Genomic DNA, 26,277 nt, shown 5'->3' with positions numbered 1-26,277 from the left:
ATTAGGAAAATTCTGTTAAGTTACCTGTCCTGTCTGCCAGTGCACCATTACTCTCCACAGGCAATTTTCCATTGTTATGTCTAATTTGCTTTTAAAAACCTAAACCAAATTATGCTTTTGCTATTTACTATGGGAAGATCATATTCAATGAGTCTCAACGACCATATATTTAAATTATTTCTATATATATGATGTAATCAGAACTTTATCATCCAGATAAAATTAAAGCCGAAAAAGAATTTATTTATATTTTTTCAGAGAATTTCTGGCATTGTAACGATGTGTTGTTCTTCATAGCATAAATTTTATACCTCAGTGGACAGCAGCTGCCTATCCTGCAGTGTCCTAAAGGAGACTTCAGAGGAGATAGATTTATATAATGCAGTCGTAATTTACAGTCATTATATGAAGATGTTTTATCAATTACCTAAGCAAAAATACCCTGTAGAATTTATACCTTTTAGTTATTAAAAAACAGTGACTTTCTTAAATTAGTTATTGGAAATAAAGAATTCAGCAACAGAAATTAATCATTGTCACATTCTTCTGCGTGTCTGGTGGATGCTAGGCTGTGTAGAACATTTGTTTGGAAAATGGAAAAACATTATTATGATACCCTTAATAGAAACAGACAATCAAACAAATCTTAATTTGAAAAGGTTTTTGCAGTCATTGATCATAAGGAATATATGCTCAAATGAAGGAAAAACATCTTCATAACTGTCTGACATTGGTGCAGAGAGCCACATTCTGGGAGGGATATGCTGTCATCAGACAGTTTCATTTTTCCATTTCAAAGACAGGTGAAATTTTTGCCAAAATACAAAGTAAAAGTCATGCATTGTAGCTCCTGGTAAGATCGTGTTGTATTTATCCTTACATTTTCTGGCAATTAAATTGTTTTTCTCCAGTGTGTTGAGATTATCTCTCTGCAATAGGAAAAATGTAAAATGGAACTTAGGCTGTGCAAACCTCATTTGGGGATGTAGCATACTTTAGCTGCCATTTAGATTATCTGCCCATACCATTGAGAGGGGATTTATTTTTACATACGTATGTATATGAAAGGTATTTAATCTTTAATAATCACTTAATACTTCCATCCCTATTGAAGGGGAGAAAACAGTAGAATAGTGAGCAAATTAAAGGCTGAATGGTGAAGATATTTATCTTCAGCTGAAGAAGAGATTAGTATGAATTTAAACTAATGAAAAATTGGATAGCAAATTAAGATAGATGAACTGTAGTTATTTACATACTTTATTCTTTGTTTACAAAAGCTACTGTCATCTCACCTAATATTGCATCAGTGGGAAGCAACTACCACCTCTCTGGGCAACCTGTTCCAGTGTCTCACCACCTTCATCATAAAAAATTTCCTGCTTATACCCAGCTCAAATCTACCAGTCTTTTAGTTTGAAGCCACTACCCCTCATCCTATCGCAACAGGCCTTACTAATATGTTTCACTACTGAAGCAATAAAAGGCATAGCAAAAGATTAGTGATATCATTCCCTGGTGAACGTTTGTCCTCTATCAGTGTGTGAACTTGTATCATGTCTGCTTACACCATTACCATGCATTTCTACTGACCCTCTTTCTTTGTGTGATGTTATGCCCTTCCTACAGGTTTTCTCAAACAAGGATTTTTGGAATAACATTTTGGAGTAATTTTTGAGTGTGACATGTTTTCTGCTGTAAAGAGAACAGGCCCCATAATAAACAGCTCAGCAGTATAACATAATTTTTTTCAGGTCACCTTTAAAGACAGACATGGTGTGCCTACTGTGCTACATGCCCCCGACAAACTGCTTCCTTAGCAGGAGCTCTGTTGTTTTATTGATAGCACAACTAACTACAGATAAATCCTGTGATTTGGTAAGTCCCTCGTTACCTTCCTGCTACAAAGCATCTCCTACTGTGCTTCCTGACTAGCAGATGATCAAAAACCTGAACTGTGAAAACAACACAGTGAATCTTCCTTTCAAAATCCAGTTTTTGAAATAAAAGTCTTATAATAAATTAGTTGATGAATGAAATATTAATATGCATTGTAACAGTGAGAGAGAATAGATTTGGTGCTAATTAAGGAAATAGAGTAAGTTTGAGAGAGTTTAGCCTTGCTTCTTTATTAATATGGTGTGGACAGTTGGTCATTTAAATTACAGCATGGTATGTGATTCAGAAGAAACCTGCAATTGTAGATCCATAGAATAGAAGAATTACTGTATATGAGATGGTGCATTACCAGCTTTTCTGTACACAGGATCATGCTGTGATCTTGGTGGATTTTTGTAGTTGCTCTCACTAAAGAAGGCACTCACAGAGTTTTAGCACCTGCTCTGAAATGAGAATCTTGAAAAGTTACTGACTTGACTGTGTATATCAGCTATATGTCAAAGTGTCACAACGTTCCTTTAGCAAATCTCGGTTTTGGGATGTAGTTCAGTCACATATTTTCTCATGAAATCTCACTGCCTAAAGTGTACTGACTGTATCTGGTATCCCACACACATCTCATGTGGCCCTGTAAGAGGAATTTTAAGACTGTAGTCATAAATAAATGACTTCCCAAATTGCACTTCCAGGAACTCTTCAGCTTTACTGTGATATTTACTCAGTAGAGGTAGGAACTAGCAGGTCAGAAGTGCCTTAAAGATATTAAGGAGGCTTTGACTCGGTCTTGGTCAGTCATGTTACACATTGAAAAGGCTGTTAAGGTCTCTGGAATAGCTTTATTATAAGAAAAGTGGGTAGTGGTCTGGGCTGTGGGTTTGTATTAAACAGGTCTTGTTGTTCTTCATAGTTTTTGAATGGAGCTGTTAGCAAATAAAAGTGGCACTTACTAGAATGCAAGTGTTCCTTTCCTAGTGTTACTTTTGGAAGAATCTCAAACAATTTGAACGTATTTGCAGAAATCTAAAGGAACATTCAGTTGCTGAACATATTGACACCACAAACCAGTCCAGCACAACTGAAAAGAAACCTTCTCTGTTTTGCATCAGTCTGACCACAAGAGCTGTATTTTGTCTGAGATTCCTGTGATCTACAGATCATAGAAAAAGAAAATGCTGATGGGAAAAAGCTAGCTAAGTTTTCAAAGCTCAAAAAATGTTCGTTTGCTTGCGATTTGGGTTTTTGATAAAGAGACAGGGGAAAGAAAACAGTCTCTGTTGTCAAGACTGGTTTTGCTGCTCATTTGATTTCATGTTATTTCTGGTTCTTGTGTATTATGAAGGTCTAAAGAGCATTGATTTATACTTTTAATACATATATATAGATATATAAACACTCCATATTCCTTTAGGAAACCACATCTGCATTTTGCATCTGACTTAAAACATGGCAATGTGAATTAATTTATTTAAAGAAATAAGGTAATATTCCCTGGTTGTGATTATAATTAGAGTGCCAAGAATCTGTTTCAGAAACAGACATATGCCAGAATCTTGAAATACTGCACAAACAACTCGGGAGTGGGTGTAATTTCATTTAATGTGTTTTCTATACACTGAGAGTAAAGATGGAGAGATATGACAAAGGAAGGGGTAGAAAAGAAAGTAATGAAAACCAAGAGGCTACTGAAACTTCTTAAAATGCAGTAACAGAGTAAGGAGCTCCTATGCAGTATCTACTGAGTAATGCATCCTTGGACTTAGGACAAGAACAGGAGAACTTGCTGTAGATTTTTCTCCTGTTGGAGAAAATCCTTTCCTCTTTTTTTATCGATGAGGTGTTCTGGTGAAGCACAGGAAGCTGAAACTGTCAGTTTGGTTATTTTATGATGTTAAAGGGCTCAACATAAAAGGGTTGAAAAATGCTAGGCTTTTTTAATGTCTCAATAAATTATCATTAAAAAGAGGGCAGTCTCTTTTGGAAATAGAGGATCCCACTGTCCTCAGTTGTAAATCAGTAATTGTAATCATATTACCTTTTCACTAAAGACAGTTACATTGATGATTTAGGATGCAAAACCATAAAGTGTCAGTACAGGAATGCATTTTTTGCACTCAGAAAACTTATAAGAAACTTTCCAACTGTGCGGTGTTCAAAACTGAAATTGTCCTGTGCCCCTTAGGAAGAGAAGTAGAAGGCAGTTTTTGTTATGCCATGATCTAAAAGTGTTATTTCACCAAATTCCACAAGTTTATTTTATGATGAAACTAGTTATTTATGGTTTGGTTATAGATAGGAAGCATATGGATAGCATATGATAGAACTACATCTAGACTATTTTCTAAGTATATCCAGTTAGAGAGCATCTGAGGTTATCACATCCTGAAGTTCAGCACATACTGCACACAAACGACATCCAGTGAAGACATTTGTGCACTCTCTTCCTCAGACACATACGTTCTAAATTTTTGAGCTTTTGGCTCTAACTAGAAGGATGTCTTTGATTCACAGTAATATGCAAATGTTAGGGAAGCAAAGTATGGGCTGCCTGAACGTGACTTGTCATTTTACAAATGCATGGAGATTGTTAATTGTTTGTACAAGATGTTATTTACAATAATAATTTCTGAACCAAGTAATACTGTAGGATGTCACCAAATAAATAATTGAAAATGGCATTTTTTTCCTCATGTCCCCTGCTACTAGCACATTTCTCCACTCTGAGTATTAAAAAACTGTGTCCTGAACTACTTTTCAGACAATTCAGAACATGGTTACAAACATCTTTGTTTGCATCAGTCTGAATGTGATATGTGCTGACTTCAATCATGTAAACTTTGTATACTGGTAGTACTCTATGGATAACTTCTGATGCAGAAATTGGAGCTTAATTTTTTTTGTTTTTCAGATACTTGATGATATCACTCCATCCCTTTGTTTTGCAGTTATGTACGTTGTACAGATTGTCACATCTTTAGTTCTGCAGTCCATAACTCCTTAGGGCTTTTGCCTCAGGGCACACCATAACTGTCAACTTTCCTTGTTTAAATTAGTTTATTTAGAGCGTGTTGCAGGAAAAGACTGAGTAATAAAATTCACACCCTGACTGTATTTAAAAGGAAGCTTTTTTTCTCATTGGAAGGTTTGAACCTGTATATTAATTTTGGGCCAGTTGCAGAAAGGTCAGAAGTACCAGCGCAAGACTTTTTGAACAATCCTAGTTGCAAACTAGACCAAAAAGTGCTCCAGAGAGCAAACTGTCTTCTGAAGGAGAAAATGATGGATGCAAATTTTAAGCTTGTATTTAATTTTCAGCTTTTTAACATTAGAATCTTAAGTGCACTTCGCATGGCAGTCAGCTGCAAAAGTTTAAAAACAACTTACCGATTGCCTGCTCCTGCTGGACAGATGCATCAACAGGTCATGAGAGTGTTCGTTAACCAGTGCAAGGTTAAGTGGTTTTATTTTATACTGTCATGGAAATATGGTTTGGGCTAAGCTGCTGGATTTCGCACTAAAGCTGAAGAATGCAGGTCAATGCAGTAACCTCCAGCACTAAGGCAGTAACATATTGCTGTGGAACAGCAGCACCTTCAATTACTGCAGGTACTTGCTAGGCAAGATATACATCTGGTCCTTAAAATCTATATTCATTTATTGAATACGGGAATTCATGACAGCCTTTGCCTGAGTTATAGTACATAGTTTAATAACTAGATCTTCGAGTATGAACTTGATTTTTCATTTACTTTTCTGGAAGATTTTATTTTGGAAGTTATATTGTCTTTTTCTTTGCTCATGCTAATAGGTTAGTGTATATGCATACTTTCAGAGGTCTAGCTGCTCTAAAATAAGGATTTTAAGCACCCTGACAAGTGTTTTCCCTCGCAGCTGATGTATAGTTTCTCAAAGGCAAGAGTGAAATGATGTATTGATTATAAGGGTTTATTTAGAAGTATAACAGAAGATGAAGAATGTAGAAAAGAAACGGAGAGGAATTTTTAAAATAGAAACCAATTCTTGAGAGCTGTTTCTGACCACACCAGGGTACAGCATTGCTGGCTTCTGTTGTACTCATAAGACTGATACAGGGTTCTTCTTTGTTACTGGTTCTTCTAGAGAATATCTTATTATTTTATATTTAAAAAAAGTATAGATGCAAGGCACTTAATAAAACCAACTACATGTGTATGATTAGGGAGTAGTATCAAGAAAGGTTAATGAAGAAAACATAATACTTTCTTTTGAATCCTAGGTCAAGAAAACAACTGTGGCAGTTTGAACCACATTAAAAATCCAAAATCCAATTTCCAGGCTTCCCCACCCCTTCCCACAATTTATCTCAACACCGAAGAGAGAACTTTCAGGCCAGAGGCTTCTGTAGGGGAAGGGGAAAGTATTTACATTTATTTTACACAAATAAATACTATACAAACTAAAGGCAACTATATATATATATATATATTACACTTTTATCAGACCCTTCGAAGCTTCTCCCTTTTACTCTAGTCCAGGAAGAGCCTTTCAAGGCTGATATGTAACACAGTCTCTCTCTTGTGGGAGCGTTCAGGGCCCCTGAACACTCCCTACCAACCTTCAGCTGTTTGTGGAAGTCCTTCCTTCCTCACAAAGTCCAAGAAGGTAGCTCTGAGTCCTTTCTCCTCCATCCTGTGTCGTTTCTGCTGTGTGATCTCTCCCTCTCAGTCTCATACCTTGGTTCGCTGCTGCTGTAGTGTAGCTTATCACAGTAGGCGTTTGGAATCTTCATTCCTCCAAATCAGTTTTCGGCTGCCCCCAGTCAAACTCAACAGACAACTCCCAAGCCTCTTGACCCGTCTCCAATTTCGCCTGGGATTCTTCTCCTGAGTGCTGAGCTGTTTCGTTATCAACCCATCCACTTGGCTCCGCTTCAAATGCTGAGCCTTTTATCCACTTTACAACAGAGGGAAAGAAAAAGGTCCCCCTCCACAGCTTAACTGCGAAAGGGGGGGGAGGAAGAGGGCTTGGCTGCAAGGCCTGCCTTCTCCCTCCTCACTTACCAGTTGTTTGTGAGTCGCATCCCTCACAAACATACACTCACTCCAATGCTGTCTCTAACTCTGGCCTATGCAGGATGGGGGGGTGGCACAGGGCTCCCCCTTCTCCCCTGGGGGGGAAGGAAGAAGGAGCCCAGCCACCCCCTGGCCTTCTACACCTACACACAGCAGACACCAACAGAAACTGCCAGTAGCTCCCGGTGCTGTGTATATGTGATTTTTCAGCAAAAGCGAACAAGACAAATGGTGATTGGCTCTCCAGGGAACACTGCCCTGGCACCCAGTCACCTCTGAGCCCCCAACTCCCGGGAGGGCCATCTCAAACCATGACAACAACATTCTGAACAAAACCCTTCAGTAATATGAAAAAGTAATAAAATGTGTCAGGTTGGTAAACTGCCACGTTATTTCAAGGGCTTAGCTCTACAGTGAAGCCTTCCTTTGCGGTGTCGTCTTCACTGTCCCTTGAGGTGGGTTACAGCAGCAATTGTGTCATAGATGGCTTGGCAGCTGCTGAAGTGACAGGTTCCAAGTGGTCACTGTGCAATGAAAGGCCTTCCATTGAGACACATTTCCCTATTACAATGACAGTTGCTCATTTATTAATCACTCTTTACACAAAATAAAAGGGTATATGTACGTGTGGGTGTTTGTGGGAAGGCAATATGGAGAAGGTAAAGTCTTGAAATTCTCCAGTGAAACGTAATCATAGTTAGCCAGATCCTCATAGGCTGGCATAGCTTCATAGCCCAATGAAACCCATCAGCAAATGGAGTATACTCTTTTTATGGCTCTTTCAGTATGATGCCTCCAATGTATTTTGCTCAGACAGAGGTATTATGAAGTTAAGAAACTTGATTGCTGAGACTCAATTATTTGCCTTCTTACCATGTTTCTCCAGGAGTTTAGCAAATATGCAGAGAAGTAGATTATGCAGGGACAGTGTCTATGGGCAGGGCCCCACTCCTTGGCCCCAAGCTCCAGTAGCACAACAGAGTTTACACCCATATAGCAAACTTTTTTCCTCAAAAAAATATCACAACCTCATCCACACAGCCTATTCAGAACAGCCCCTGCATTCTGCTACAACCAGACTGTTACCCAATCACACCAGTACTACCTGGTGTGAGCCAAAAGCACCAGACAAGGTATTAGTTACAGCTTTGAGAATAAGTGATGACAAAGCAGTGCTGGAACCTATTCCCAGTCCTATTATCCATCCATGTTGGGGAATTGTATCTAAATATCTGAAGTGACAAAGTAGTAGATACTCTGGCTGGACTAAGATGACTGAGCCTCCTCATTTCTGGGATGCCAGAAATTATAGTGTATTCGAGAGCGGTAGAACTGCAAGACATTATTAGTCCCTAGATAGACTTAGTGGGCAGACTCAGTAGATTGCGTGGGAAGCATGTCTATCTAAGAGAGGACTGACTAAATAATTTTGTTTTTACAGTAGCTTGCTTAAAAGCCTATGGAAGTACATGAGTGATGGAGAAAAGCTGAGAAGAAAGCCTTGATGAAGAAGGTAAAGGAAGTATACTGTAGCTGCCACAGCGTCACTTTTTATTCATGTTCAGATAATAAAAGGAGCAGGTTTACTCTTGCTTATGTAATGCTTTAAAATGCTCTAAAATTGCACTGACTGATGGTTCTTTTACTCGGTCTAATCTTCAATTGCAAATGACTGTAACATAAAATGGAACAAACCTACAAGGTCATACAATTACTGTAAGGGTATGTTTGAAAGTTTTCAAGGGATTAAGAGTTGATATACAAAATTCACCCTCTCACAAGTCTTTAAGATGTAAAATGTAAGACATACACATCTATGCCTGCATATAGGGTACCTTTGAATTTGTAATGAGTCCTTGATTATGGTGATTCTAATCTAATAGCAATTTTCATCTTCACTTCCTTATTTTTGGCATGGAATACTCTGTCATAAAAATAGACAGTGTACTTTTCAAGTATATCCACAGTAACTGTAGGGAAATGCACTTCATGGTCTTAAAAAAGGGCTTCAGACTTCACAAAGCAACTGTATTGGGTTTTATGAACTCTTTCAGCATCTAAGTAACTTTATTCAATAGTAATCATGAGTAAAAGGTATAGAACTCTCTTGAGATGTGAAGGCAGTGATTGTTAATCATAGTTTTGTAGAGGTTCAATGCAGGAAATAGGGATATCAAACTATATGTATTATTTTTATTTAAGTGCCTGATTTAAATAAATTATTTTTATTAATTAAAATTAATTTAAGTGCATAACTGTGGGGATGGAGGGTAGAAACGCTAATCAGAGAATGCAGACAAAAGAGGAACTACCCTTTATAGATTCATCATGGACTTAGATCAGTTTAAGTGCCGAGACCACAAGGGATATAGACCAGGATGCTGTTTGCAGGTGTGGGCTGTCTTGCACAGCTGCCTACATATCCTTACTCTGGTTCTGCTCCTAGCTTCCTGGACTATGTGGGGATTTTACACAGAACAGACAGCAAATATGCTCTTTTTAATTAATATTCTTCCTCCAGCTATTTTAGTTTCTCAAGTTAGATCAGAATTACTGTTATGTGTAATTTTTTTTTTCAAGAGTTTTAGTACCTTTGCAAAAATTATATGCTGATTCAAAGAAAGGAGGGGAAACAGGAATGCGAATGTGTGGGCAGGACAGGAGTGCTTCTTTGAGGGGTAGAGCAGATTTAACCTGGCATAGGTCATGAAGCTTCACTGAGTATCTCTCTCCCCTTCCTCTTGTCTAGGTTGAGGACAAGACTTGGTTGATGTACGGGTAGTAGTAGAGCAAGGTTCATGTCTCTGCAATTTGTATAACTGTTACAATCACTATAGAGCAAACCACCTTATTCTACCGCCTAGATTCCACTGTTAGAACAATACCTCAATGTTTATGTGAAAGCAATACATTTTGCCTTAGTATTAATGTGAAAGTAATACATTTTTACTCCTTGTCTACAAAGGTAATCAGTCTTCTCTTTTTTCTCCTATTAGCTGATTTGGCCTTTAACCTTTCTCTGCTTCAGATCTTGAACTCTGCAACATGTACTCATTTTTTTTTAACTGAAAATTCAAATAATGAAGCATGAAAATGGCCCACATTATTGTTTTGCAGAAAGGATGAGAGAAGGTGGTTGAATGGGGGATATGAAAGATAAAAGGTTCTGAGAAAATGTCAAATAGGTAGAATATATAGAAAGTAGAAGGACCATTCTGGAAGCTGTGGGCGTCTGCTTGTAGGAGACTGTAACTTTCTGGATTTCATTATATAAATATTTTGCAGAATTTAACAATAATGATGACTTCTAAGATTCGAGAGAGGATAGCAAGCATTCAGCCAGATGATAGCTTGGTCCTTCCATGAATGTGTCGAAGCCTTTACTCCAGTAGGAGCAGGCCAGCTGACCCAGTTTAACAAAGCATATATCCCCCCATGATGCTTAAAAGAGCAGGTTCTGCTGCTGGAACCTTAAACATTGTAATCGAGACTGCATGTGCCAAAATTTCCAAGCTTAAAGGCTTCAGAAAGACCCAGCACATTAGGAATGTCTTTCAAAGGCTTTAGGAAAGTGTTGCAACAAATAAAACTGTAGCTCTTCTCAAAAACATTTGTGCTATAAAGCAGAAAGTGGTTATTTCTGAACTTCTTATGACAGTAAAACTTCTATAAATTACCTCAAAGTGGTACTGCTGTCATCTGGAAAGGTTAACACTTCACAGTGGTCTCTGTTTATCTCATTGATCCTTAATTTCCAGGAATTGCCTAGGGTTTGCATGTGTTTCGCAAATAAATGTTCTTCAAGAAATGGAATTAGATAAACTAATTTTAATTAAGATTTTCTGTTTGGATACTGGATAGTCATGCTGGCATTGTCTTAGTGGGATACTTAAGACATATAAGTCCATGTTTACACATCAGAAATAAACAATTAAGTTCATTGCCAAAGGATCCAAATTGTAGAATTTTAACTAATGACGTTTCTGTTAATCAGGCAGCTTTCATTTTTGTACAGCTTGGCCAACCAAATTTGAAAGCACTGTCCAAGTTTTTTCATCATGCCAACAATGATTTGGTGCTTTTTAGGAAAAAAAAAAAAGTTAACACAAAATTCTCTTTTAAAGATTTTGTGGGTTTTTGTTTTTTCTTTTCTAAGAACTTTCCTTGTGCCCTTGTGCTCTCAATGGGTATATCAGTACAGACAGCCAAGAGGCCCAGGACATCACTTTGTCTAAGGGCCCCCACACCACTCCTGAAAACAGCCCCAGGAGTTGTTTTGGCCTCTCCAGTTAGTTCTGCCTGAGACACAGCTGCAGTGGAGGGTCCTGAGCAATCGTATCATAAATAGAGCAGTTTCTGGCCATCCTGTATTCAGCATTATGGAGGAAACCTGTGTTTCGAATTCATCTGATGCCTGTTCTAAGTGAGGATCCAGAAAGGAGGCCATCCTCTCCTAAGTATTCAGAGGGCATGGTCCACCAGGTGCCTCAGAAAATCCCAGAAAAGTGACAGCCAGTGGAGCTCCTCATGGAGTGTGGCTGAAGCTACCACATGCTCCTGATGCACATGCTCCTGATGAAGGCTGGGCTGCAGGTCTTTCTCATCTTCTGCCTTTTACCGATTGCTTTTGCCTTAGGAACTCATCCAGAAGCTGCAGGGTCAGGTTAACTCCCTTCTTGACATTCATGCAAAGCTGTTCACCAGCAGCTTCCTTATTTATTCTCCTTTTCACAAGCTGTCATTGGCTGAGCATCAGATTAAGAAAGGAAGGACAGTGCTGGGTGTGAGCCTGCTCAGATGAGAGGGTAAGTGGCTCTTTTTGGTGGCACCAGGGGCTTGGTGAGAAGCAGTCAAACTAGTGCAGGAGAGTCTTTGCCTTCTCACTGTCTTCTCTTCCTACTGCAAGTTTATATCTGCCAGTTGTAATCTGGGTTAATGCCCAATCAACTTCTGTTTCTAAGCTTTTGATGCAACAGCTGTCTCTGGAGGTGGAGATCTCTGCCCCTTGAGAAGGAAAAGAGCAATTATAATTTTTACAGTTTGTATTTACTGCTGGCCTTTTTTTCTGGTTATAATTGTTAAATAGTTGGTTCTCTGAGTTTTGAACTTACCCTGTAAAGGCTTGATTTTTACAAGGTTCAGAGAGACTCAGAAGGAGCCCTAGAGGACTTGTTGCCAGCACTTTTGAGCTAAGCTCCAAACTGTTTCCTTTGTTCTGCTTGTAGCCATTATTGATTCGTATGAATTGTGATGGTGGTTTGACACATTCTTTTTTTTTTCCAATTATTTCAGGTTTCAGTGTAGTTTAGAGGGGTTTCTCCTTTATTATGTTCTCAAGGATTAGGTATGTTAAAAGAAAATAAATGGATGAATTATTCCAATCCATATGTGCAGAGGGAAGACTGTGACCTTTCCTTTTCTCCATTGAAACCCTCCATATTCAAATGTTTCAAAAGAGACCTGACCTGGGTTTAGTTTTGTACCTAGTTTTAGCAACTACTCTGCTGTGAGGTTGGCCTGTTGTCATTTTGAAGGAGTATTTCATATCCCATTGAGCAGTTATGGTTTTATATAACTATGTAGGATGTAAATTGAAACATTTGTGAGTGAAAAGGGTACAAAAGCTTGTCTTTATTTTGAGGTGCTGCTTCAAATCAGGTGTGATTGTAGGCATTGGGAGCAAGGTAGCCCGTGAAAACATATATTATGTTCATATTTGTTAGGTACATGACTACATTCTTCTGTTCTTGTAATACACAGAAATGTGTTTGTGCTTAGACTTGCAGTTTGGAGCAAAGACTACCATAACAGGAATGATATGTTGAGATTTAACTGCTCTGTGAATTGTAGTACAATAAAGCAGTAATCCATCTCTCCTGTGTTGGTTCTAATTTTTTGTTCAGCTGTGGCATTCTGTACCGTGCTGTTTATCTTGTACTTTCATTCACTCATGGTAGTGATAGTTGTGAAATTGGCAGATGGTTTATGATGCTTTTCTAGGAGTGGTTGTATCAATCCCAGTGATTAAAAGACTTGCTGATTTGCTTACCCAGAAGGATTAATGGCAGGCAGTGAGGGCTTTGTTTGAAAAATCCATGCCAATGGATTCAACAGAGGGTCAAAAAAGTAGACTGGAAGTAATCCAGTATTAGAGCTGCATTATGGAGCTCTTTAAAAAAACTTACTGACTCAGCAATTGGACATTTCTTGATGAGGTCTGAACTATCAAGGAAAATGCAGCTTCACACTGTTTTCTCAGTCATTCCATGAGGATAAAGTTCAAGCTTTTAAGCAGGTCAGCAGCAGAACTGAATGACATGTAAAACTTTGGAGAGCTGCCCTGCATATTTTGTTTCTGTAAAAAATCAGAAATGTGAAGTACAGAAGTATGACCTTGACCTATCCTCTCCTTCCTATGTAATTAAAGCATTCATAAATTCCTAATATAATCAAATGCTTAGGCAGACCAGACACAGAATCACAGACCAAGCACTTTAACCTGCTGCTTAGGCTTCTGAAAGTTATTGTGATGGCTTCCTAGGAAGTTGTAGTTGCAAATTGCAAATTACAGTCTACTGTAATAGTAGACTACTAAATTTAAAGTTAAATGTCAAGTATATAACATATAGCCCAGTGAAGAGCAATCTCCTCTGGGAGTTCAGGAAGCTGGTCCCTGTTCTCAAAACCATTTTTGAAGTGTATGCAGTGGCCCTTGAATAAGAACAGAGCTACCATATCAGCCTTTTTCATGTTCATTCTTTCTTCAGTCCTTTGCCTCTTCCATTCTCAATTTCCCAACTCTGAGAGGAGGCAGGTCCCTCTCAGTTCTGCCTCTTGTCAAATGAGCAGGGCACTCCTGAGCAGTGGGTTTCAAATGCTCTCAACTACTGGTTGCCCCAAGGCAGGGGCACCGAGGTAGACTTGGCTTCATCTGCCAAGTGTGAGCTTCCCTTTCTGGTCAGTGCAGGTTGCCTTAGTCATTTGTGAGTGATTTGTTCAAAACACATCAACTAACTTTATTTGCCTGGGGAATTTAATTGGAGTTAGGTACACCAGAGTTTAAATGATAGATAGACACCTCTGCATAGACTAAGGTGCTTCACCATATGCAAAGATATCCATTTTGTGCTTATGAAATTGAAATGGAGTTGTTTCTTGACTGCATTTCTGAAAATGAAGAATGGGCAAGATTAAACAGTCCAAACATGTCTATTTTGGGTCCCTAGTGGACTGTAGGCAATTGGTGTATGGTCATACAGACACAGTGTTGCCATCATTCCTTCTGTGATTTAGCTCATTCTGGATATTGGTATCCTTTCTTAAATATAAATTGCATCAATTTTATTTCTTTTCCTCGTTACGTTATCTCAGTTTTGGCACTTTGTGCATGCTTCAGCTATTATTAAATACACATTGAACTAGCTCCACTTGCTTTTTGCTTCCAGCCCTTCCTTGTGATACCTTTGCGTTTTTAATCTCACTCATGGAGTCAGAAACTACAACCTGATCAACATGGTGGGGGTTGCTGGGCAAATGAGAATTCCTTTGTAAAGTACTCTTTCTAAGTCTCTTCGAAATCTCACTTTGAGATTTCTGTCCTGTAGTCTGACCAAGAGTTGGTCTTTTATTGCAGCTAATCCTCTTAGAGTTGCCAACAGTTTTTCAGTCTTAGGTAAGCCACAAATATTTTTCAAGGTTTAATTTATCTTCTACCCTCAAGGTTCAGACATGCATGTTTTGAAACAAATGTTGGTCTTGCACAGTTACCTACCTCTGCATGATTACCAGCCAAAATACATCAAGAACACAGGAATCAGCTACTATCAGACTATTCTCTGCATGTTTTCTCTTCACCAGCACCCATTATTTAAAGGACAGATTGTGATTTAGGTCTCTTTCAGCTGTCTTTCATATATCCAGAGTTTCCATCTTTGCTGCTCAGATTATTTTCTGTAATTTCATTTTCTTCCTGGTGTTAGATGCTGTTCAGATATCACTTTGAACAACAGTGCTTGAGAGACAGACCCTTATGCACACTTTCATTCACTTCTGATTAATGGAGCACGTGCTTCATCACAAGATCTTCCTAGGTCTTCCAAGAATGAGCAGAATTATGTAAAGATTCAGTCCTTCTATCATACAGTATTTGTGATTATATCAGCAAGTTTACTCAATTGGAGTGTTGTCTACAGAATCTCTGGCCCAGCTAGAAAAATCTGTCTTATAAACCAAGCATGAAATTGTTAAGTGTGCCCAAATAACCTAAGACTCTACCTGCAAAAGACATAAAAATAATTAAAATTCTAGATTTCATTGAAAGTACTTCTACATTCTTTTGCATTATTCATTCTGCTAGATTTAAATCCAGGGATTTTAAATATGCATATTTTCCATATTGTCTTAGCATACCCTGGAGAAGCTCCATGTAAGCTGTTTTTAATTAGATTTGTGTTAAAGAGAGACTGCCTTTATCCTAGTTGAGCAACTAGATATGTTGAATACTATTAGTGGCAGTCTCTCAGTACATTAAATGTATGTGTGATCATTTATTGTCTTTTTTTCCAAATTACAAAGACAACCAAAAGTAGCTTCAATTAATAGACGCATGACACTGGTGTTTTTCTGATCTCACAGGTAGTAGATGGGAATAAACTACTTAATAAACACCTGAAAAGTGAATGAACTCAAGATGCCCATTTACTTAAAATGGAGGATATCTTCCACAATCAAATATTTTTCCTTTCATTCCTTCATATGTAGACAGAACACTTTTCTGTACATGTTTTCTTTAGATTATTTTTTCCCAGAGCTTTTGTTTTGACTAGAAAGGATTAACATAACAAGGAAAAAAAAAGTCATGCACGTGCATAGTTTGTGTTGCTGTGAGGAAGAGTGAGCAGTTAAAAACATGTAAGGACAGCACATTCATTTCTATTAATCTTCTCAATATAAGGAAAAGTTTCTCAAGCAACCCAATTTTAGCTTTGGCTTCACAACTACCTAATATATTTCAGTGTTTTGTTAACCTTCTGCATAAGTTATTTGTCCAGCCCAAATAGTTTAGGTTATATCGCTATCTTCCTGTGTCCAGCAATAGCTGATGGGGCTGAGCGTGTGTGAGCTCCTGTGATTAAGGACATGTGCATGTCCCAGTGGTATAGAGTGGTTTTGAAGAAAAGAATGTGAGAATTTTGAACCGTATTGTGGAACAGACTTGTAGAGAAGAAACTGTCTGTACAGATTTGTCGTGTGCAGTTTTATAGATACATTATTTGCTGCAATGATCAGAAATGCAGTGTAAATGTGGGTTTGCATAATAGGCAAAACATTTGCTATCTAAAGCCACTGTTACACAACTAGCTACATCCTGCTCTGTGACCAGTTTCTGTCAGTGCTTTTCTATTAATAGAGTACCATACAAAGACACATCTCACACTAAAAGGCAAATACTAGGACTTTCCAATGGGAAAATTCATACAATTCTGTTGTCCCTTGGATTAAGGAACAGTTAATTTTGTAACTTTGGAGTTTAATAATTTTTTTTTTTCATATTTACAAAAGAATCATCACATGTAGCCTATGGAGTCCATTGTTTCCTATTTGAGAACTGGACATAAAATTGGTTAGGACAAAAGTAAGCTCATTCTACTTTGCAAATTCGCAAGTGAACATAAGATACCAACATTAATAACATAATTGTCAAGCTTTTCCTTTAAAGGAAAACTGTTTTTATTTACCTTTCTGATTTGATTGCTAGGTGTTCACCTAATAAAGACCTGTAGAATCTAGATTGAATTCTAATGGGGCTTGTCCCTAATTTTAATCACAGTTTATAGTTTTTATCCATCTGAGAAATATCCCTTTTGAAAGTCTGATCTTCCTGGTAACTCTTAGAATTAGTTTGCTTTTAGACTATAGACTGTAACTATCAGATCCCATTCTTTGGACCTTATTTCATTGAGCTTCTTCTATTGTGTGAGGTATAAAAGACTCAACACTTTCCTGTTCTGTGCTGAATAAATAACTCCCTATTATAAAATTGAATATGGTCTCTGGAGTATAAATACTGTACTCTCAGGACAGAATGATTGGCACAGCTGGTCTAGTTGGATGACAGAAAAATTGGAGCCATTGTCTTCTGGGGACCTTGAAAGAAGAAGCATGGAAAGAGTCTGGAACTTATCCACAATTTTTTCTCCAGGATCAGCATTAAGATTTTCTTATCTACTCCATAGAGCGCTGGTCCTCCACCATATAAGCCTTATTGAAACTAAACCTTATTCAAAATCAGATTGCAGGTAAAAAAGAAAGTAGCAACCATTATGGAATAAATTCAAAGAGAACAATTACCTATGTTTTTTGATTCTTGTTTTCTACTGGTTATTGTGTGACATTTCCAAGCTCAGCAAGTCTTTAAGTTTTCAAAAGACTATTTCTGAACACTATATTAAAAGCAGCGATGGCTTTAGTCTGATTTGGAGTGAGTGATCATGAAACTGAGGGGAGAATGTTATTTTCTGTAAAAAGCTACCATGTGATAGATAACTTTGAATTAAACAAACCTATTACCAAAGTTGCTGACACAGGTGGTAACTGGTTTCTGCCAAACATCCACAGGGAAATTGACTTCTGTCATCACAACACGACACAGAATAGGCTGCTCTGTGGGTTTCCTTTGCGAAGGAATCAGGCAAACATCTTTGTAGTACTTTTGAAGAAGAGATTATACCTCCTCACCTGAATTGGTGGCTGTCATAAGGTTTTCCAAAAAGCACTACATAAATTTTAGTTTTTGATGACTTCTGAGATTGAATTCAGTTGAGCTGAAGCCTTTATTGCGTTGAATCGCAATGAGAGCCAAGGACCAATGGACATGAATAAGAATTAAAGAGATGCAAGAAAATGGCCCTAATAAAAAAGCGCAGCACTTGGATGCCACAGTTAGATTGAGTCCTGAATTGTCTTTGATGGGTTTCTCAATCTTGTCAGTAATGATGGTTTCCCATGGTGCCAGCAAACTGCGAGCAATTTTCTGCAGTAGCTGCTGTGACCTGATTGTATTAAGATGAAATGTTGTCAGGAGACATATACAAAAGCTTCTCCTTGCTTGTGTCTGATGCAAGGAAAAAAACCATCTTTCTCTGCTTGGTGAAGCATAGAGAACCTGCCTCAAATCAAGGCTGGAAGAAAATATGTTCGTGTTTCAGTCATGTGCCATTTATTGTAGCTTTATTAGAGACAAATTTTGTAACTGGAATAAAATGAGATTTTACAGACTATTTTCAATATATTAAATATCATGTTGTCTTTTATGTGGATATATTATCAACAGCAATGTTTTGTAGAGTAACCTAGCCTAGTATGAACATTTCTAGATAGCATTGCATTATGTCTAATGCATGTTTTCTGCACATAATTTAAATTTGAATTTCTTAGAAGTAAGCTAGAGCGGCAGTGGTTGAATAGAATAGAATATTTCAGTTGGAAGGGCACTCGAACGGTCATCTAGTCCAATTGCCTTACAAATTCAGTTGCTGTTGAGATGGGAGAACAAAATTGTTTAGATGTGTTTATCAAGGAGCACTGACATAGATGACAGGTATCTACATCAGAGATATTCAGTTCTGTTAAATCCATTAAATTCATTTGAGACCCTTAAGATGATGAGGGTTCAGGACTAAACAACTCTCTAATGGAAATTTATGTATTTTTATTATAAATAAGTATGAACCTAATTATGCCAAGTCTGGAAACAACAGGGAGTCATCATAGCCAATTAAATTTAAGCGGGAATTCTTGGGAAGGATTTTGGTTAAGGTTTGTGTTCTTGTAGTTACTTTTGCCAGTAGTAAAGGAGACATACTAACAGGTACTACATGCAGAACGGTTTCTGGTCATAATCAATAAATCAGAAAATTTCTATCTTTGCAAAATTGCAAGGAATAGTACTTTCAGTTTTAAGTGGATAAAGTACAAAAGCAGTCAGGTGCAGCTGAGAAAAAGTAGAGCAACAGTTCTAAATCCTTTAGACACACCATTAGCTGTAAATCACTCATTTTGTTTTATTTTTAGAAGGTGTTTATTCCTCATTATTGTGTAACTAACAGCAGCCTATAATCCATCATGTAAATCACTCTGGTACCTGAGGATTGGAAGGTAGCAAAAGTGACATCAGTTTTCCAAGAGACTTTCTGGGAAGTCAGGGTTAATATAGGCCTGTCATCTATAGTCTGTCAGTCTGTAACAGAAAATATAATTTTCAGGAAAATTAAAAAAATCCATCATAAAAATAGAAAAAATGGACACATGAATAAATATGAGGAACACTCATGGTGATTTTTTTTATGGAATGCTTGACTCCCAAAGCCACTGAATTCTTCAAAGTTCTCAGCAAGTACATGGAAAAAGAAGATTGTTAGAATTTCCAGACATTTTTCAAAAAGATGGCTTTCCCAAAAGTTTTAAGGAAGTTAAGTGACTAGAGAGTTACTGCCTAGACAGGTCCTTTCACAGACAGGTAGTGGATGAAAGACAGAAACCAAAAAATAGAAATAAGGGGAATGAATATAGATAAGACCATAAGAACAAGTCCGTTGATGATATTAAAATTAATTCAACAAGGTAATGACAAGGTTCATCAGCAACAAACAACAAGATGAACTTACGTGACTGAGCACTGAAATGGCAGGTGAAATGCAATGTAAACTGATATAAAGTGATGCACTTAGAAAAAAGGCTGAACTTCACACAGAAAATGAAGGCACTGAGCTCACTATTAATACTCAGGAGGACCAAGAGTGGCCTGGACAGGCTGAGAATCTCTTCCTTTTCAGTTTGAACTGAAATTGGCAGAAGGCAGGTTTGGAACAGTAAAATGAGACAGGTTTTCACCAGTCATAGTATTTCTTGACACAGAAAAAAATTTTACTCTGGCCTAAGTTCTAATGTGTTAAAGCTAAGGAGTTAAAATCACCCTAAAAGTTATTTCAAGCATAGTTCTCTCTCTGATGGTCCCAAAACGTGGCCTACATTGGTACTAGCAGATGAAAACAAATAATAACCTTCTTCGGCTGGCACAGAGAGCTGCTGAACTGTGCTGCTGTCAGCACCTTTCACAAGCAGTTATATAGCAATACTGACAAATCTGTGATGTGTTTCTTCACTGGTATTGTTTTGAATTTTGTGAAGATACAAAGGACAAATCCCACAGGTACTATGCTGTCCTGCATGAGAAAGAAGCTTAAAACCTCTGAGGTTGAATCACTCATGGATGATGGGGACAGCTGAACAAACAGGATGCTTCTGAGCTGATGAAAGGAAGAAATTGCATTTCTGAACTCCTGGACTCAAAAGCAAAATAGGATAAAGTGAAAATGGAGGAGTTAAAAATATAAGAAATACACCAGCCAATGTGATTGAGGTTGATGGGTACATGTGAGCAAAGTGCAATAATATCTTCCTGGCAGAAAATCCCTGAAGCTGCCTGAGTTATCAGGAGTAACACAATCTCAGTTTCTGATTCATAAGCTTGAGTGAAGTAACTTCACAGATGTCTGCCAAAATGAGTACTTCCAAACACAGTTTATGTGTATTTGAGTAAGTACATTGGAAAAAAAATTCTCCCAAAGAGTTTGTGTGGTTTTTTCCTTTTGATCACAGAAGATGTCACAACAAGTACAAACCCAGAAGAGGGTATGTTAAAGACTTACGTTAAGTCATTTCCCGTTCAATGGAAATAAGTAAATGGTATTTTCATATCAATATCACTGTGTATCTCTACTCTCTGGCAGGTCTTACAGCAATAATAAGTGTAATGTTGTGTAATGTTGCTTATTATCATCTTCCAAAATTGCTTTGAGTCCTTCAGTAATTTAAGTTCCAGTTTAGACAGGCAGTAAATATATGCTCCAGTAATCAATTTGAGATAAGTGTTTGGAGAAAGCTGTACATACTTAAGCACTGTTATTATATCCTTTATCCTGCAGGTGTAGAGCATATGAAAAAAGTAGAATATAGCAGGTGGAAATGCTAAAAACCTATTGAAGTTAATGAAACTTTCTTCATCCTGAGAAAACATATGATTAACTACTAATATGATTTCTTTATATTTTGCCTTGATTGATTATTTGCTTTATTAGGAGGCTTAGATTGGTTAATAATTGGTTCTGGCATTTGTCATGGATGTCATGGTTAGTCTTTGTAGCTCTAGTTGACAACATTCATTTATTTCTTTCCACATGCTGCATCTCTGGTTTAGCTTCCGATGTTTCTTGAGGCCCACTCAAATTCTTCATCCCAATCTTGTGTACCTTTGGCATCTCTCTTGAGTAGATAGTCTGCCTTTTGAAGTGGAAAAATCCCATTAGAAACCAATTTCTTGAATTTTCTTCCTCAAACTTGCCCATACAATTTTTCTATCAATGGCTCTTTCTGATATCTTTCTTCTTTTCATATCTTATGGCTACCCAATATATATACACATCTCTTTTTGCATCTCATATGTATATTGCTATATTTGAACTGCTCAAGATCTCTTCTGCTCTAAAAATTACCTGCTTGCTTTGCTTCAATGTATTTTGTCTGTAACCTTCTGACTCACCGTGATTTCTTCTTTTCTAACCCTTGTATTCTCCACAGTTGAGAGGGTGCTTAAATTTTCTCCTCCTTTGAAAGACCTTCTGTCTTTTAAGAATCACTCTGCTAGCTCTTTTTCTTCATGTCTCACTCTCTTTTTGGATTTCCCTCTCAGTCATACAGAATGTAAGCTATGGAAAATTACTTTTTTTAGCAGTAGTGCTATAAAGGTGAGACCTATATTTCTCATTCTGATTTGTGGCTTCCATATTGTGTATCGCTGGCATAAAAGGACATTCCTGCCCTCTTTAGAGAGTGTAGCTGCCTGCTTAGGGACTCACTGTGAATAGAATTGCACTTCTGAAAAGTTGGGGCTGCATGTGCTGCAGGAAGTCCCCAGCTACAGGGTGAGCTGGTGGCCCAGAAGATTAATTTGAACCATTTCTTACTGTGAGACAAGTTCTTTGGACACTGGCTAACCTCACTTATAACTTGAAGCAAAATAATCTGTGAGAGCATTAGCAAATAAAGCCTTTGCAACAAAAAAAATGCCACAGGACCGTTCTGATATTGCTTCTGACAGTACACAACCTGAATGCTGAGGTGCTCAAAAGATATCATCTGCCTAACATCTAAAATATCAGCTGTCAAAGCCCTTAAAATCCTGCTTCTTGAGCAGCATGATCTCTGAGCTGGGGTGGGAGGAAAGGTTATCACATACAGGACTCTGAGATGAATGTGTATTGTACTGGTTTCTTTCAGTTCCTCCAACTTTCACCAAGCATTCTGTGTGCAAAAGAAGAAACTGATTGAAGTGGAAGACAGACTTTAAAATGGATGCTACCTCAGAATTTAATTCACTTTATAAACAGTAACAGTCAATTTCCCACCAACCCATCTTCATTCAATTTTTTTAATAAAAATGCAGTGTTTTGCAACTGTTAATAAGACTGCAAACAACAGAGGCCTCATTCACTGTCTGTTCACTTAATGGCTTTTAAGTGCTTGCATCATTTTTTCTGAAAATATATCTAAATGCTTAATTAGAAAGGATTATTTCTTCCAATGCTAATCTAAAAGCAACTCTTCTAAATGGGTAAATCTTTATAAGTCTTTAAACTTCCATGGCATTTTTAGTTGGGCGAATCTAAAGGCATTAATGGGGGGACAAGTGTATAGAGGAAAAAATATCTATCACAGCCCAGATCTGGCAAGTATCTTCTATATTACATTGTCTATATGTGACTTAGGAATAGGTATTTAAGTATTCTGTTTCTGAGGGGGAATTTCCTTGACTTTCATGGTCATAGCAGTTGGTAGTTCACACAAACTGCAGTCAGATAGGAGGTGTCATTGACTTAATTTGTTATATATGTGATGGTTCTGGAAAGTTACTGTTATATTTCCAGGAAATTTGTATGGCAAATGCCGAGTGTCTTACTTTAGTTATAGAAATGCCTAAATAGGTTTTTACCTTAATCTTTAAAAATCTTTCATATAAATCTGTGTCTTCCCATCTCAGAAAGAACATTTGAAAAGATACCCTGTAAAACATTGCTAATTTTCAAATAGATTTTTCTCTTGTTAAGATTTTTACCTAAACTTGGTCCATTTTCTGAACAGAGTAAGACAAACACTGATGTTTCTCCCGAGCAGCTAATACTGAATTGCCTTATCATGAAAAGCAAGTGTGGATGAATCCTGCAAACACACAGTGGCACACTCCCAAGCTCCCCTTCCTATTGCTTCCAGATTGAGGTGCCATTCACTGGGCACAAACAGGAGGACTGAAATGCCAAACACCTGAGCTTAGTGTGGTACCTGTGCATACCCACACTTAAAATATCATACCGGTTTTCTGTCAGAACCGTCTGGCTCCATCTGTTTCTTTCTTCTTTCAGGGGCTAGCACTGGTCATTGCAACCTGACCCAGGGGGTTTCCAGCTGAGGAGTCCAGTCTGTGTTCTCCCTTTTCATACCGGGGTTCAGAAAATACATGGGATGGGGAGGGTGCACCCCACTATTTTTGGGAAGACTCCTACCTGCAGAATTGCTGTGTGTGGCTGTAGTGCATTTCAGGCATGGAATGGGATAGAGGCACTGGAGACGGATAAGGAAAAATCAAAAAGCTGCTTAAATCATCTTGCAATCATTTTGTTGATTTACGATATATATGGATCTATTCTGAATATTTTACATAGAGATATCATAACCAAATTATTTTTAAAAGTTGCCCCAGTAATTTTGTCAGTTTTTGAGAATTATTTTTGTCTATTGTATGCCAAATACATGTGCAATGCTCTCATGTCAGTTTAGCACTGTGGGGAAGTCATTATTTCTGCTTAATACTTCTTCCTCATGCCCAAGAATTTCATTAGTACTTCTTGTACATCATCCTGGGAGTTTATGTTCTCTCTCTGGCTTTATTATTTTCCAGAGTTCAAACCTCCTATTCTTTAAGTGAGGCCTATATTTTCGGTTCCTAGATGTGCTTACTTGCCCAGTAACTGGTTTCTGTGCACTACTTCCTTCTCCATATGTGAGTTTACAGGCATTCTTTGTGTAATTGGAAAAATGAGCCATATTGTTTCTTGGGGTTTTTTTATTTATTTCTTGATTTTTAAAAAAATGTTTAATGGGATCATCTCTAGTACTCAGCTTTACAAAATTACACTTTCTACCTTGTGAGAATTATTGGATAATTTTAGATCACTTAGTATGCCAAATGAATGCTTTACTGGTATTGTATGGGGTTGTGCTACTTTCTACTTAGTTAATAGTTAAAGTGATTCCAGCTGAATCAATACAAAATTCTAAGAATATCCCAGGTTATAGTTACCAACTTATAGCCTCCTAAAGTAGTAGAACTGGTTATGGCTGCCAAGACTTTCATTATGTAACCACAGATGTAGTGTTTAAATGTGTTCCCATCCTCTAGAAATCAAATCTTTGGCGATCTTTTCTTTCATCATTCACAATATTCATACTCCTTTGTTTTCCTTCGTTGCATACTGAAATGTTAGAATACTTTAAGATTTCTTAAGCATCCTGAGTATTAACGGTTTTATCTAAAAACTGGTAATTGTGGTTGAAAAATTATAAAAAAGAAGCTGATTAACTAATTCTTACCCCTAGTCCATGTTAGGTATTTATCCCCTTAAGTAACTCATACAATGAAGAAATCTTTTATCATTCTCATATGATGAGTACCACATTCTACTTTCTGTAAATACAAGTATTATTTGAATATTTGAGCCTCATCAGCATGTTATGAAGTTTTATCATTTACATTTGTAGCTGGAGATTTTACTGTTGCTAAGTATGCTCGCGTTACTATATTTTAAAGCCTTTTTCTTAATTGCTGTGTACCTACCATCTGCGATTTTATTCTGGTTGATCTTAGATCTCATCCCCATGTTTCTGATAACATCTATCCTACTTCATAATTTTCCCCTTTATCATTCTCCAGTTTGGCATACAGCCCTTGAGCAAGTGGTGATAGAAAAGGAGAAATATCATGTAGTTGAATTGTATTATTTGTTCTGGTTCAGTCCCTGTATAGTTGTACTGGAATAAAAAACATTGCTTATTTTTAGGTTTACCAAAGCAGTAACATATTTAATATTTTTTTGTTTGCATTGAAATTTTCAAATAGTATTTAATGAATTTCTAAAAATCATGAGAGATGCAGCTCCAAAAGGAAATCCCGAAGTCAAGGACTTTTTTTAGTATCAACAATTAATGTAAAATAAAATAAATTTTAGCAGTCATATTTATCTGTTTAACCAAAGAAAACAGACAATGCTCTTGCAGATAGTTAAGGTCTGACATAGAAATTGCATGTGTCTTTTGAAACAAGCTTTTATATACCTTAAACTTCAATGTAGTTAAATTGCTTCCATTTGCAAATCCTTTTATAAATATACCTGTATCAGTAGGCCAGGCATCATGTCGTGAATTGAAAATCATGTTGCTTTTTGCTCCCTCTGAAAGTCAGGTGTTGATATTTTTTGAGAAGCTGCTTGCTGTGTAGTTACTGTGCTGGGGCAGGGCTGAAGACATATTACTGTGGAGTCTGCAGTTTTTCAAACATGAACGGAACACCCGTTCAGCCTGCTGTGATGAATTTCCTGCACAGTCATGTCCTTGAATCATAAGCAATAGTGAAGCGTGGTTGGAGGAGAAGATTCTAGAAAAGAAACCTGGAGGATAACTACTTTTTAGAGGAAAAAATATAAGCAATAAATCTGGAGCTCAGATGCCACAATCAGCTCCAGGTTAATTCTTGAAATTATGTGCATTGAACCTTCCACAGGATCTTGGACTTGAAAAGACACAGGTCTGTAGTAATGATTTAATCTTAACTGATACAAGAATTGTCCTACTAAATTAGAGATTCCTCCATTCTTTAATAGACATGGAATAAAAACCTGTCTTCAGTTATTTTATCAAGTGATGAATGCCTTCTAAGAGAGCTGTTAGTTATCCATACCAAAAAGCCTAACCCTTTGGATACCAAAGTATAGATTTAGGAGTCTAACTTTAGGCACTTCTGTAGAGGAATTTCTGAGTGCTCTTCAGGGCAAAAATCTCTATTTCCCTCCTCTGTGTTGGATAAATGGAACTAACAAAAACTAATAGAAAGATAAGAGTAGTGGAGTACAAAAATGCAATTGCATGCATTTGTGTTACTTTCCTCAAAAGGAACTTTTTTTTAATGCATACAAGTAGTGACTGGACATTTTCTAGTTCTTTT

General features: G+C 37.3%; 1 protein-coding gene and 1 long non-coding RNA gene across 6 annotated transcripts in view; both read left to right on the top strand.

Moving 5' to 3' along the window:
- SASH1 (SAM and SH3 domain containing 1) overlaps positions 1 to 26,277 on the top strand; it is a 540,681-nt gene that overhangs the window by 145,018 nt on the left and 369,386 nt on the right. The window lies entirely within an intron of this gene.
- Positions 7,547 to 11,739, top strand: LOC120324130. Its single transcript, XR_005565146.1, has 3 exons — positions 7,547 to 7,606; positions 8,389 to 8,460; positions 11,683 to 11,739. It is a non-coding gene; the product is annotated as an uncharacterized LOC120324130 (long non-coding RNA).

The sequence above is a fragment of the Pipra filicauda genome, unplaced genomic scaffold, assembly GCF_003945595.2.
Source record: "Pipra filicauda isolate LSUMZ 115617 unplaced genomic scaffold, ASM394559v2 scaffold42_size3861933_pilon, whole genome shotgun sequence".
NCBI classification, from domain to species: domain Eukaryota; kingdom Metazoa; phylum Chordata; class Aves; order Passeriformes; family Pipridae; genus Pipra; species Pipra filicauda.
This window is presented reverse-complemented; position numbering and strand designations above follow the sequence as displayed.